Source organism: Punica granatum, chromosome 3, assembly GCF_007655135.1.
Source record: "Punica granatum isolate Tunisia-2019 chromosome 3, ASM765513v2, whole genome shotgun sequence".
Lineage (NCBI taxonomy): Eukaryota > Viridiplantae > Streptophyta > Magnoliopsida > Myrtales > Lythraceae > Punica > Punica granatum.
The window spans coordinates 14,209,697-14,223,466 of NC_045129.1; the positions used below are offsets into that span (position 1 = coordinate 14,209,697).

General features: G+C 36.7%; 1 pseudogene; it reads left to right on the forward strand.

Moving 5' to 3' along the window:
• Window positions 1-1,943: 1,943 nt before the first annotated feature.
• Window positions 1,944-4,130, forward strand: LOC116200410 (annotated as a pseudogene).
• Window positions 4,131-13,770: the final 9,640 nt, after the last annotated feature.

The following is a 13,770-nucleotide window of genomic DNA, read 5'->3' on the forward strand; positions in this document are numbered from 1 at the left end:
GTTCTGGCCAAAGTGTATTATGCAGATTGTTATAAGCAATATAATTTTCTCTTATCATCTGTGGCCAAAGTTAATGTTGGGCATATCAGTTATATAATGTTGTTATACAGTGCCGGCCAATATGAGCATATCAGTGTACAATCTTCTCTTGTCATCCCAAATTGTAGGAATTGAACAAAGTACATAAGCATAACCACTATTATGCATTGGCAAAGAACAAATTGCAGGAATTCAACAAAATATATAATCATAACCACTGTTCTGCATTGCCAAAGATATTGTTATGGAACATCCCGAATTGCAGGAATTTAACAAAATACATAACCATAACTTATGTGAGTTAATAACCATACTAATATTACAGGTCTTGTTGACATCTTAACACCTGAAAATATAACAAAAACTATATAGACCTTCTTCCATTAGACAGTAATGTTTCAGCACAACCAAAACCATAATCATGACATAGATTCTATGAGACACTTTTTCCAATTGAACTCCCTTGAGATGATTGCAGTCCTATTTTTTGTGCTTGCCTCTTTGCAATTTTTTTGAAAATATAGGTTCCTTTGGTTCTTCACGAAAGTCAAACAAATTGTATCCTTAAACTATTTTTCATCTTCAAATAGTTGACCTACAGTAAAAGTATGCCACTCACAAGTCGGTTTATATTAAAGGAATGTATATAACTTTCTGAAGTAACTTATGGGTTGCTTTTCTCTTAATGTATCTTCATCATCCCCAAACTCTAAGCTTGATTCACCAGAGTTAATGCTACATGCCTCATTAGAAGATGGATAATCGGTTATGTATCATTCATCTGCTGCATCACTTGTACCAATAGCGCCCTCTTTCTCTTTACCCTTATTTTTCTGCTTATCTTGTCGTGCTTCATTTATAATAGTCTCTTGATCCTTCTGTAGCCTTAAACTCTTCAACTTTTTAGCTCTCTTATTCTTCATAATTTGAACTTGGGATTTGATGTCTTGGAGCTCAGGATCATCTTCTTCACTTAGATCTGCAGGCATATCCCCATAAGCAAAATCACTCTCACTCCCACTGCTGTTCTGTTCACTTTCTTCTGCAGCTGGATCTACAACAACAGTCTCCTCAACACCTCCCTCAGTAGCCGTCTTAGGTTGTTGAAACGTTTTAGGGTCGGTTATGTGCTTGACATACAGTTGACAATATTTATGCTCCAACAGTTGCCCTATGAGTTGAATGACAGAATTGTCCTTATACACCTCAAATAATCCTTTTTTTAACCCCTTCTCATGGACCATACACAAGATCACCTTTATATTGCTTTTATACCCCATCTTTTCCAACTCTTTTACCATATGAGTAACAAACACTTTGTCTGGGTCAATATCCCAGCGCAATATCTCATCCCTACTGTACAACAGTTCTCCTCCTTCTTCCTTAAAAGGACCTGCTATGGTGTATTTAAAGAGTGTATCCATGATAGTTCAAGTTGTGAAAGTCATCCATTCTACAAGACTAATGTAACATAACAATCATCACAATATTGACAATCTTTCATTAAAACAAGGTTCGCCCAAAAAATTCAACAGTAAATGAACAATCCCTACTACACCCTTCAACATGAAACCCAGTAAATGATCAGTACTAAGGAAAGAGTTTTCCTTTTCTTCTTTTTCGAGTCTTCTTCTTCTTCGAGTTGGGTATGCTGATCCTGCTACCTAAGCTTCCCTCTTCTTCTTCTTCTTCTTCGGGTTGGGTCTGTTGATCCACACCCACAACCTCCTCCCCTATCCTCCTCTCTCGTACTCACCCGTAACCTCTTCTCTTCTCCTCCTCTCCTCTACTCACCCGCAACCTCCCTTCCTCTCCTCCTATGCTTGTTCTCTCGGTACCTGAGCTTTCTCCTCTGCTTGCTTTCTCTTGCTTTCCCTATCTTCTTCCTCTTCGTGTACAGAGTTCTAGGCTCATAGCCTCTCAGGAAAACTGGGCGGACCATGACGGTTGGATTCTTGATCTCAAGCAACTCGGCCTTTGCATTGTGCTTCTACTCTGGAGTCAATGTCACGACCTTCATGCTAGCCTTGATGCATATCAGCAGCTCCATAATCATTTGGCTTGCTAACTGAGGAAAACTGATTTCGGATTCCGACAAGTTCATTTTTAGCAATAATGGTGATGTCTACTTGCAGACTGAGAGCGGCCTTGCTTGGTCCACAGAGACAGGCGGGAAGAGAGCGAGTGCGATGGTGTTACAAGATTCGGGGAACTTAATTCTGATTGGAGAAGGGAATGAGGAAATCTTGTGGCAGAGTTTTGGCCATCCGAGTCACACCCTTTTACCGAGGCAGCAGTTCATTGAAGGTATGAGGCTCAAGAGCTTCCCCAATCACAATAACCTGTCCCTGTATCTTGAGATAAAATCTGGTGATCTCTTTCTCTATGCTGGATATCAGACACCACTGCCCTATTGGTCGATCATGACAGAACCCGGAGGACAAATGCTAATATTACCAGGAAGGTCCACTCTGTGTCCCTAGTATCTAATTCCTGGAACTTTTACGATAAAAGCAAGGACTTACTTTGGCAGCAGGTCATTTCCAATAGCTCTAGCCCCGATGACTTCTGGATTGCCACGTTGGGCAGCAATGGTGTGATTGGATTCTACGATCTTCGTAATGGTACATCAGAGATGCAGGTTGCAATGATTCCACAAAACTTATGTCAAGTTCCAGAGTAATTTGACCCGTATATTATGTGTGCTTATGACAGTATATGCCGTTGTCTTCCCACTTTGGATTCTCAGCCCAATTGCCATCCTCAAACTTTCACAATCAGAAGAATGTAATATATCAAATCCTCAATTTGACCTTTTATATGTCGGTGACAGGCTCGATATTGCTTTAATCCCTTGCTCCCTCGTTGAATGATGACGATTTAGACGGTTGCCTGGAAGCTTGCCGCAGCAACTGCTCTTGCAATGTCCTATTTTATGGAAATGGTATGAACTGCTTTATGCAGGAAATGTGTGAAACTTTCGGTTGCCTGATCCTGGGTCACTTGGTTATGTTTCATATGTGAAAGTCAAGAATGAATCTACAAGCAAAACGAACATGTCGCGTGAATCTACAAGCAAAGGCAGCACCAAGAAATGGAGAGGCCCCTTATTCATTGTTTTGATCACCTTTGCAGCTATGGGACCTGTCATGGGGCTGGTTTGTCTCAGGGTCAGGTGCAGCCACAAATGGAGGGTACCGAGGAAGGACCATTCCCAAGAGAACAAGGAGGATGAGAATTTCTTGGATGATCTTCCCGGCATGCCAACCTGGTTTAGCTACACCGGTCTCTCCCAGGCAACTGAAAACTACTCGAGGAAGGTTGGGCAGGGAGGATTTGGATCAGTCTACCTAGGAGTGCTACCTGATGGGACCCAGTTGGCTGTTAAGAAGCTGGAAGGAATCGGGCAGGGGAAGAAGGAATTTAGAGCAGAAATCTGCACCATAGGGAGCATCCATCACGTGCATTTGGTGAGACTGAAGGGTTTCTGTGCCGAGGAGCCACACCGCCTGCTCATGGACAAGCACATGCCCATTGGGTCCTTGGATCGGTGGATCTTCAAGAACAGCGACTGAGGGACTTCATTATTGGATTGGAATACGAGATTCGATAGCGCACTTGGAATAACAAAGGGAATGGCATATCTCCACGAAGAGTGTGAAGGGAAGATTGTCCATTACGATATAAAGGCACATAATGTTCTTCTAGACGGTCATTTGGTGCCTAAACTTTCAGACTTTGGTCTTGCAAAACTAATGACCTAGGAAGAGAGTCTCGTGTACACAACCTTAAGAGGGGCAAGAGGATAATTGGCCCCTGAGTGGATCACAGACAAACCTATATCAGAGAAAAGCGACGCGTACAGCTATGGGATGGTGCTGCTCGGGATCATTGGGGGTAGGAAGAATTACGAATATGAGGAGTGTTCTGACTCTGAGAAGGCCTATTTTGCTTCCTATGCCGTCAAGATGCTGGAAGAAGGGAAAGTAAATGAGATAATTGATCGGAAGATGGAATTTGACGAGACTGATGAGAGGATCAGGACCGCAATAAGAGTCGCACGGTGGTGTATACAAGAGGAGATGAATTGAAATGGGTTTATGTGGTTATTTATAGGAAAAAATCATAAAAATTTAAAAAAATTGAAAAAAATTAATTAATTTGGCCGTTGGCAACAACAGCCACATTTCTTGCCGTTGTTGCCAATAGCTTTATTTAAAATGTAGAAAATAAATAGCAAAATACAGGTTCTGTGTGGAGACTAACAGCTGTCACGTGGCAACCACATATTGATTTATGTGGAGAGGCGCGAGCGCATCTGCATAGAAACACATGCGTGCGCAGAGACATGTGCGGCTGCTTCTCTAGCCACGCTCGTCTCTGGCCATGGGAGATCGGGTCTAGAGATCCGGTGGAGTTGGTCTAATCTTCCTCCGTCAGAGACTTTGCCTTCTCCACCGCCCGTGTCAGGGAGCAAATTGGCAAATTAGGAGATTTTATTTGATTTCCTCCTTGTTTATTTATTTTTCTCTATAGTAGGGTCGGAGCCCACACCAACACTCTTCACCCCTTTGACCACACAAAGAGGAGTTGGAGTTCATCTTGCCACTTCTTAATCACTGGATCGCAATCAATTATCTCTCATCTGGGTTAAGAGGGCCTACATTTTCACTTGCCATAAGTTGAAATTGTCGCTCTCGTTGAATTTCTCGATCTCCAATTTCGGCATGGCCCCGATATCACTTGTTGGGCCCAAATGCTTCGATAGCACTTGTTGGGATCCGAAGTTACCACCCACAGGTTTTTAATAAAGCACCTCGATGACGAAAATTAATAATGAGGAAAAACACCAAGATATAACGAGGGAAATGTTCAAAGTGTAGAGGGAAATATCACAGGGTTCAATGGCAATGATCCCACTATGTAAACATCGATATTACATAGATATGGTCTCCCAATAGACCCATGAGTAATTGGAATACCAAACTAATCTCTTTCAGAACTCAACACTCCGTCTTACTACACGACACCTTACATACTCAAAAGCAACTATTACGGTTGTTTTATTCTTAACCGTTAGATTTCTTGACATAAGATCATAATCGTACAAGTGTCATATATATTTTATCTTAAAAATCTATCCCTAGTATTTTGACTATTTATAATTTCGGCAATGTATTTTGTCATCGACGCTCGACTTTCCCTGCTTCATGATCTCGAATATTCATAATCAATACTTTTGTTTGGCCACGCCATGGCCCAGCCTCGCCAGTTAATGCCCTTATTGGTCCTCCACCAGTCTCGTCTCTTTCCGTCGTTTTGCCCGAATTAGATCACATTCCGGATAGAAGCCTCCCCGGACTCCCCAACTTCAGCTTCGACGGATCCATGGAGCTCATGGCCGCCCCGAAAAGGAAGGGTACCATCGAGCGCATTTTACCGTTATGACCGTTTTATGGTTCTGCCGGGGTTTAATTTGGTTAATGCTGATTAGTATTCTCTTCATTAGATGTTTGTCAGAATTTTCGAGTTAAGGTTCTGAATTGAGGAGAAAGCTTCCTCAATTTCGGTTGGATTGACCCTTAGATCAATGACTCATTCTGTCCTTTCATTTGATTATCCATTCATCTACTCTGACTAATTTTCGACATATCTGGGGAGGCTGAATTGAATTTTACGGATCAAATATCTCAATCGGAATGCAAATGATAAAAAAACAACTGTGATAAATTGGGGGGCATCCAATAGTTGGGATATGTTTTAGTCCAAATAGCGATGCCCTCAATATTGAAGCAACCACATTTTGGTGTTCAGACGCAAAGTCTCGAGCCTGAACATTTTCCCGAAACAATCCGAAACGTTGTCGTTGGGAGCACAACCTTCAACTCAATAGACACGTTGTCACAATTTTGACCCTTTTGTTCAATTCTTTTTGTCTTTTAAGTAATTATGATTCGGATTCGGTTTGTTCACGGACGAGACCAGACATCCGCGATAAGATAGTGGTCAAAATCATAGATAATCAAAATATCATGAGTGAATTTTCGAGATAAAAATATAGAATAATCGTATAGTTATGATCTTATGTCAGAAAATTTGAAGGTAAAAAATAAAGCAATCGTAATAATTATTTTTAGATACCAATCGCAGTAAAATCTTCAATATATTAATACATCCCGATTAATATACCAACACCCGAAAAAATTATGCACCCAGTTACTCAACACCCTTCACCCTTGAGCTCTTTATAGCTTAAGCGCACACAAATTTCTCTTTCGCTCCCTCGCACGCACTCTCTCAATCTCACTCCTCTCTGATATTGCTCTTCTTGGTGGGCTCTGGCCGTGAGGTTGGGGCTTCAATTGATAGATAAAAACATTAAAATAAGAGCAACTTGGAAGCCAATCCCCATAATTATCCTTTTTTTTTTTTTTGATGTGGATCGTTGTATTTTAAAATTTAATTGAATTATGATTAATCAAATCGAATTAAATCGAGCGATTAAGAGATAAAGCTAATCCGTAGCTGTCCTTTGTCAGACTTTGCCAGCTCCACCGCAAGCCTAGGAGAGAAATTGGCAACTTGGGAGATTTTATTTGATTTCCTCGTTGTTTATTTGTTTTTCTCTAAAGTGGGGTCGGAGCCCACACCAACAAGAAGAAGGGAAAGTAGAAGTGATAATTGATCCGAAGATGGAATTTGATGAGACTGATGAGAGGGTCAGGACTGCGATAAGAGTCGCACTGTGGTGCATCCAAGAGGAGATGAATTGCAATTGGGGCTTATGCCGCTATTTATAGGAAAAATTCATTAAAAAAAATTACAAAAAACTAAAAGAAAATTTTAATTTTGCCAAATTTGGCTGTTGGCAACAGTAGCCCCATTTCTGGCCGATCTGCCAACGGCTTTATTTAAAAATAATAATTAAAAAGGAAAACGCGGGTATCGTGTGGGAACGAACGGCTGCCACATGACAACCGCATATTGATTTATGTGCAGAGATTCGAGCACATCTGCACAGAAACGAGCGCGTGTGCAGGGACGTCGGCAGCTGCTTCTCCAGCCGCGCGCGTCTCTGGCCAGTCGAGAGATCCGGTGGAGTTGGTCTAATATTCCTTTGTCAGAGACTTTGCCTGCTCCACCTCCGTGTGAGAGAGCAAATTGGCGATTTAGGAGATTTTATTTGATTTCCTCTTTGTTTATTTATGTTTCTCTAAAGTAGGGTCGGAGCCCACACCAACAATCTCCACCCCTTTGAACCCACAAAGAGAGTTGGAGTTCATCTTGCCACTTCTTATTAATCACTGGATCGCAATCAATCATGTCTCAGTTGTGTACTTGATGTCTCTATTCACCAAGCCCTCCCCCAGCTTCAAGCCAATCCTGAAAGACAATTTTCTTCAATCAAAGAACATTGACATTACATAGATATGGTCTCTCGATGGACCCACCAGTAATTGAAAAATCAAACTAATACCTTCGAGAACTCAACACTCGTCTCACTATCCGAGACCTTGTATATTAAGAATGATGCTACAGTGATTGTCACTTAAAAATAATCACCACGGTTATTTTATTTTTAACTGTCAGATTTCCTGACATAAGATTATGACCGTTCAAGTGTCATATATTTTTTATCTTAAAAATTCGTCCCTAATATTTTGATTGTTTATAATTTCGGCCATGTATTTTGTCATCGATGTTTGATCCGATCGATGATCTTCTCCTGCTTCATGTTCTCGAAAATTCATCATCAATACTTGTGTTTGGTCTCCCACGCCATGGCCCAGCCTCCCTAGTTAATGCCCTTATTGCTCCTCTACCAGTCTCGTCTCTCTTTCCGTCGTTTTGCCCGAATTCAATCGCATTCCAGAGAGAAGCCTCCCCGGATTCCCCAACTTCAGCTTCGGCAGATCCATGTAGCTCATGGCCGCCCCGAAAAGGAAGGGTAGCATCTAGCGCATTTTACCGTTATGACCGTTTTATGGTTCTGCTGAGGTTTAATTTGATTAATGCTGATTGGTGTTCTCGTTATTGGACGTTTGTCGAAATTTTCGAGTTAAGGTTCTGAATTGAGGAGAAAGCTTCCCCAATTTCGGTTGGATTGACCCTTAGATCAATGATTCATTCTGTCCTTTCATTTGATTATCCATTAATCTAATCCGACTGATTTCTACATATCTGGAGAGGATGAATTGAATTCGACGGATAATGGCATATCTCAATCGGAATGCAAATGATAAAAAAAACAACTGTCATAAATTAGGAGGCATCCAACTGTTGGGATATGTATTAGTCCGAAATGCGATGTCCTAAATATTGAAGCAACCCCATTTTGGTGTTCAGATGCAAAGTCTCGAACCTGGATATTTGCACGAGACAATCCGAAATGTTGTCGATGGGAGCGCAACCTTCGACTCAGTAGACACATTGCCACAAGTTTGACCCCTTTGTTTGGTTCTTTTTTCTTTTAAGTAATTATGATTCGGATTTGGTTTGTTCACGGATGAGACCGAACATCCACGACAAGATACGTGGTCGAAATCATAGATAATCAAAACATCAGGGATGAATCTTCGAGATAAAAATATGGGACAATTGTATAATTATGATCTTATATCAGAAAATCTGACGGTCAAAAAATAAAGTAATCGTAGTAGTTTTTTTTTTTTTTGTTCCAAATGCCGTAAAATCTTCAGTATATTGATACATCATGATTAATATACCAACACCCGAAGAAATTATGCACCCAGTTTCTCAACGCCCTTTACCCTTGCTCTCTCTATAGCATAAACACACACAAATTTCTCTTTCACTCCCTCACACGCACTCTCTCAATCTCACTCCTGTCTGATATTGCTCCTCTTGGTGTGCTTTGGCCGTGAGGTTGGGGCTTCAACTGATAGATGACGAAAAACATTAAAATAACAGCAACTTGGAAGCTAATCCCCATAATCGTCTTTTTCTTTTTTCTTTTTTCTTTTGGTGTGACTACTCAAAAATTCAATTGAATCCCAATTAATGGGATCGAATTGAATCGGTTCATTAAAATAAAACTAGCACATAGTCATCCTTTGTCAGACTTTGCCAGCTCCACCGCAAGCGTCAGATAGAAATTGGCAACTTGGAAGATTTTATTTGATTTCCTCTTTGTTTATTTGTTTTTCTCTAAAGTGGGGTCGGAGCCCACACCAACAAGAAGAAGGGAAAGTAAAAGAGATAATTGATCCGAAGATGGAATTTGATGAGACTGATGCAATAAGAATTGCACTGTGGTGTATACAGGAGGAGATGAATTTATGACCGTCCATGACTAAAGTGGTTCAGATGCTCGGAGGGCTCTGCAATGAATGTGCCCGAGCCCCCAATCTCCAATCATTCATAAAAAAGTGGAGGAAGTTTCAAACATTTCGACATTTACCTACTTAAATAAAATTTCGAATTCGAGTAATTGTGAATATGTAAAATTTATGTCGGGAGAACTTTAACCATAATAACATCAATTCAAAGACAATTGCACTGCTGATGAGATTTGTTCTCATACTCTTTAGCAAGAAAAAATTGTTATTTAATAAAACTCTTACTATATTTAAAAAAGTTTTTTTTTTCAAAAGTTCCATACTATCTAGCATGTATCTTATTATATTAAAAAGTTCTTATTGAATAATAAATTTTTTGCTATGTATCAAGTTTTTTATTATTTTATTATCAATAATCATCTAATAAACTACAATTGGCTGTGACCCGATCTACCTCCTTTTAAGTAGCCTCCATAGGAAAGTTTATATCTTAATGGATTATTGTATAGATTAAAAAATATTTTTAGCTAAGATATCTTCTTAAATATCCTTACCTTTAATTGTTATCATTATATTATATTATACATTTATTCCTTAAATATATTTTATAGAATAAAATTTATTCCCCTCCCCTGAGATTTTGCGCAATAATACTCCATTCCATTCTTAACCAAAATAAACAATTTACCCCATTGACTTTATTAACTTAATAAGATAAATTTCTTTTGACTATTGACCTTTATTTTCTTTTCACTTTCATCTTATTTTTATCCTTTTGAATTATTTTGATCTTCCACACCACATAGTTTATTCAATTTAGTCATACTGTTTGAATTTTCGATAAACTTAGTAATATGTAATATTTTTTTAAAAATAAATTATTTTTGAAAAAACAAGAAGAAGAAGAAAACAGCTTGTGAATAAACATTAGACCTCTTGACGGTCTAAAGTAAGGATGTCCATTCATCATGAATATAAAGTAGGGGTATCCGACGACAAAACATCCAATCCTTGAGATCGCTATTCAGAATCACTATATTTGACACTGAGAGATCATGCCCATACCGAATACTCGTGTCTTGCAGTAAATGCCACTAATACTCACATGAAGTTACGGACGACTATTTTCATGGTTTATAACATTGTTCCAATACTGAGATTTTAGAGGTCCTAATTTAAGATGTCAATATTACAAGTAGAGCCTCACCAATGGCAAATACTCTACCGTAGATAATCGAAGACCTTAATGATCATCGGTGATCTCGAATAGAGTAGTTACAAGTATTATTTTTGTTTGTTTTTATGTATTTTCTTATTTTCAAACTTTTTTCATCTACAAAAAATTTGCATGTCAACAGATTTACTATTGATTTAAATAATATGACCCGAATTTGGACTAACTGTATCATCTTAAAACAATATTGAAAAATAATATGAATTGGGACAAAATTGAAAAATAAGCTAAAAATTAAGAACCAAAAGATTTTCTTCAATTAGGTCAACATGGACAATGGTGTGGGTAGAATGTCTATTTTGATCAAGACTGGGTTGGAGTATCATTAGGCATAAATTCAAAAAAGTGGAGCGTATTTACCTTATTTTATATAGAGATTATCACCCCGTATATCTTATAGTTTCACCGGATTTTCAAATCCATCATATGCTTTAAAAATTACCCAAAATATCCTATGGTTTATATTGGGTTCCAAATATCTCACGCCATCAATTTATCCGTTAATAAAACATAAGTATGCTCCAAACTTATCCCACAATTTTAATTTTTTTCTTTAATATAACTCGTGATTTTAACTTTTTTCTCAAATCTATCCAATAATTTTATGTTTTTCTCAAATTTATCCCGGATAAAGAGTAATAATGGCAAGAATGAGTCCATTTACGTTCCACGTCAACAACACCGTTAAATGTTAACGGAAGATATAATGGCGGGATATATTTGGAACCAAATGTAAACTATGAGATACTTTTGGTAATTTTTAAACTATATATATTTGAGAATTCAGTGAAATCATATAATATATTGGGTAATAACTCCTTTTATATATAATATTTCTGCGTGTACATGCACATGTACATGGTGCCTATTTACCTATTGATATATGTTGTATTATGTCTATATAATATATGTATTATGCATTTACTTTTTTTATCCTTAAATATATTTCATATATACAACTACGTGTACATGTGCATGGTGTCCGTTCACCTATTATTTTTATTATATATATCCCCGGTCTACATAGTAAACGATATTTGCTTTTAAAAAAATAGAGTACATCGTATATCTTATCGATACATATAAATCATATTTGATTTTTAAAAACAAATCATATTATATATTTTTTCTAGATACTATATAATACATTATAAATAGGAAGCAACACCCATATAATTCAGTGGCATATTCAGCTCTCAAATAATCTAAGCTTACCACTAGATGAGAGTTTTCAAAAAGTACATCTACCACTAAATGCAATATGAGTTATTTAATTATTATTATTATTATTATTATTATTATTATTGGTACACAAAAAATGTCCTATTTAGACGTGAAGGTGAGTTGCATATATATATATATATATATTTATATAGTTATTTTCATTTACTTTTGATTCTCAATCTCAATATGAAAACTGAGACTTACCAATCTCAACTTTTTTTTTTTCCATTTCTTTTGCATTGATTCGTGAGTTTTTGTGGAAATTATTAGTCTTTATCATATCTTTGTTTTCGCTTGCTATTGTTTGTCATTTTGATAACTAATAAATCTTCAAGAAGGGGTTGCCCATATTATTTTTTTGACCGCTGGTTAATAGTTCCTTAGTCTTATGTTACTTTTTCACTTTCGTCTTGCCATGCTCGAAACTTTTAAATTTTTGTTCACAATAATTTCTTTTCATATTGGTGGATCTCTTATGTGCAACGTACGAGCTCCATAACTTGCATATATACATATATGAAAGCACGGACATGGTGGGCTCGGCCAAATGGCCGCAGAACACTTTGATGCTTAATGAAATTTTCTTATTTTTAGTTAAAAATATTAGATATAATTGTGCGACCGTTATTATTTTTCGATATTTTAAGGTTTTGTTTAAAAATAATTTTAAAATTTAAATATAAAAATAAATATATAGATTTGTGCAATCAGTATAATTTTCTAGATTTTTTAAGGTTTTTTAATGAAATAATTTTAAAATTTAAATTTTTAAAAATAATAAATATAATTTGTACAGTTTTAATTAATTTTTTATGAAAACGAATTTAATTTTTTAAGAAATAAATATGAAGTAATATAATTATTTTTAATATTTCATATTTGTATTTCCATAGAAATTATCTATATATATATATCAATAACATGAGATCATATTTACTTTTTTTTAAAAATAAATATTATAGTACCAAAATGGGTTGATTCAAATGGTATGATGCTTCTTCCCCTTAAGTAAGGTCTCGGGTTCAAGTCTTGTGAATGGAGAAAATCCATACTGTGAGAGTTTTACTCTTTGAAGTAATAGAATTCATATTTGTATTTGAATAGATCTATTATCTATATAAATTAATCACATGAGATCATATTTACTTAACAAAAATATTATGGTACCAATTGAGGTTGATTCAAGTGTTTCGGTGCTTTTTCCCCTTAAATAAGGTCTCAGGTTCGAGTCTTGTGAATGGAAAAAATCCGTACTGAAAGAGCTTTACTCTTTAATGGGCCGACTCGACTCAACTGGATTAGTCGAGGTCTTTTGGATTTCCAAAACACAAATTAGAGTATAGATATCAATCATATTTGATTTAGGAAAATAAATATGAACATATTTTTTATTTATATTCCATATGATACGTTATAAAATGGATCTATCACACTTAAATTTGATTGATTCGGCTATAAAAAATACTGTTATCACTAGATGCAAGCTCTTAAAAAGTACCTTACCATTAGACTTAAATGTATGTTGTTTTTGCTTCTTCTTCTTTTTTGGTTTAATTTCTGATTTTTGATCTCAAATATGAAAATATAGCTGCACCTATCTCCATTTTTCATTTTTTTAGCACTGATTCACAAGTTCTCTGTATAATTTATTAGTCATATTCATCTCTTTGTATCATGCTTGCTATTGGATGCATGTAAGTTATTGGTCACCGATGGTTAAGATGAGTTATTAAATTCTTTTCTAACTGTTAAATAATAGTTCCTCAATCTTATATTACTTTTTCACTTTCATCTTATATTGCTTAGAATTTTTCTTCTTCGCGTTTTATTCCATGCGAAGTATGGACTCATAAGCTAGGTATCTATAAGACAAAAGTAAAAGAGAAAACATGCCAAATCCCATTTAACCACCAGTCTCATTACATGACAAATGCTTTGGCAAAGCTAGTCTTCCCTGCATCTAATCTAATCTTA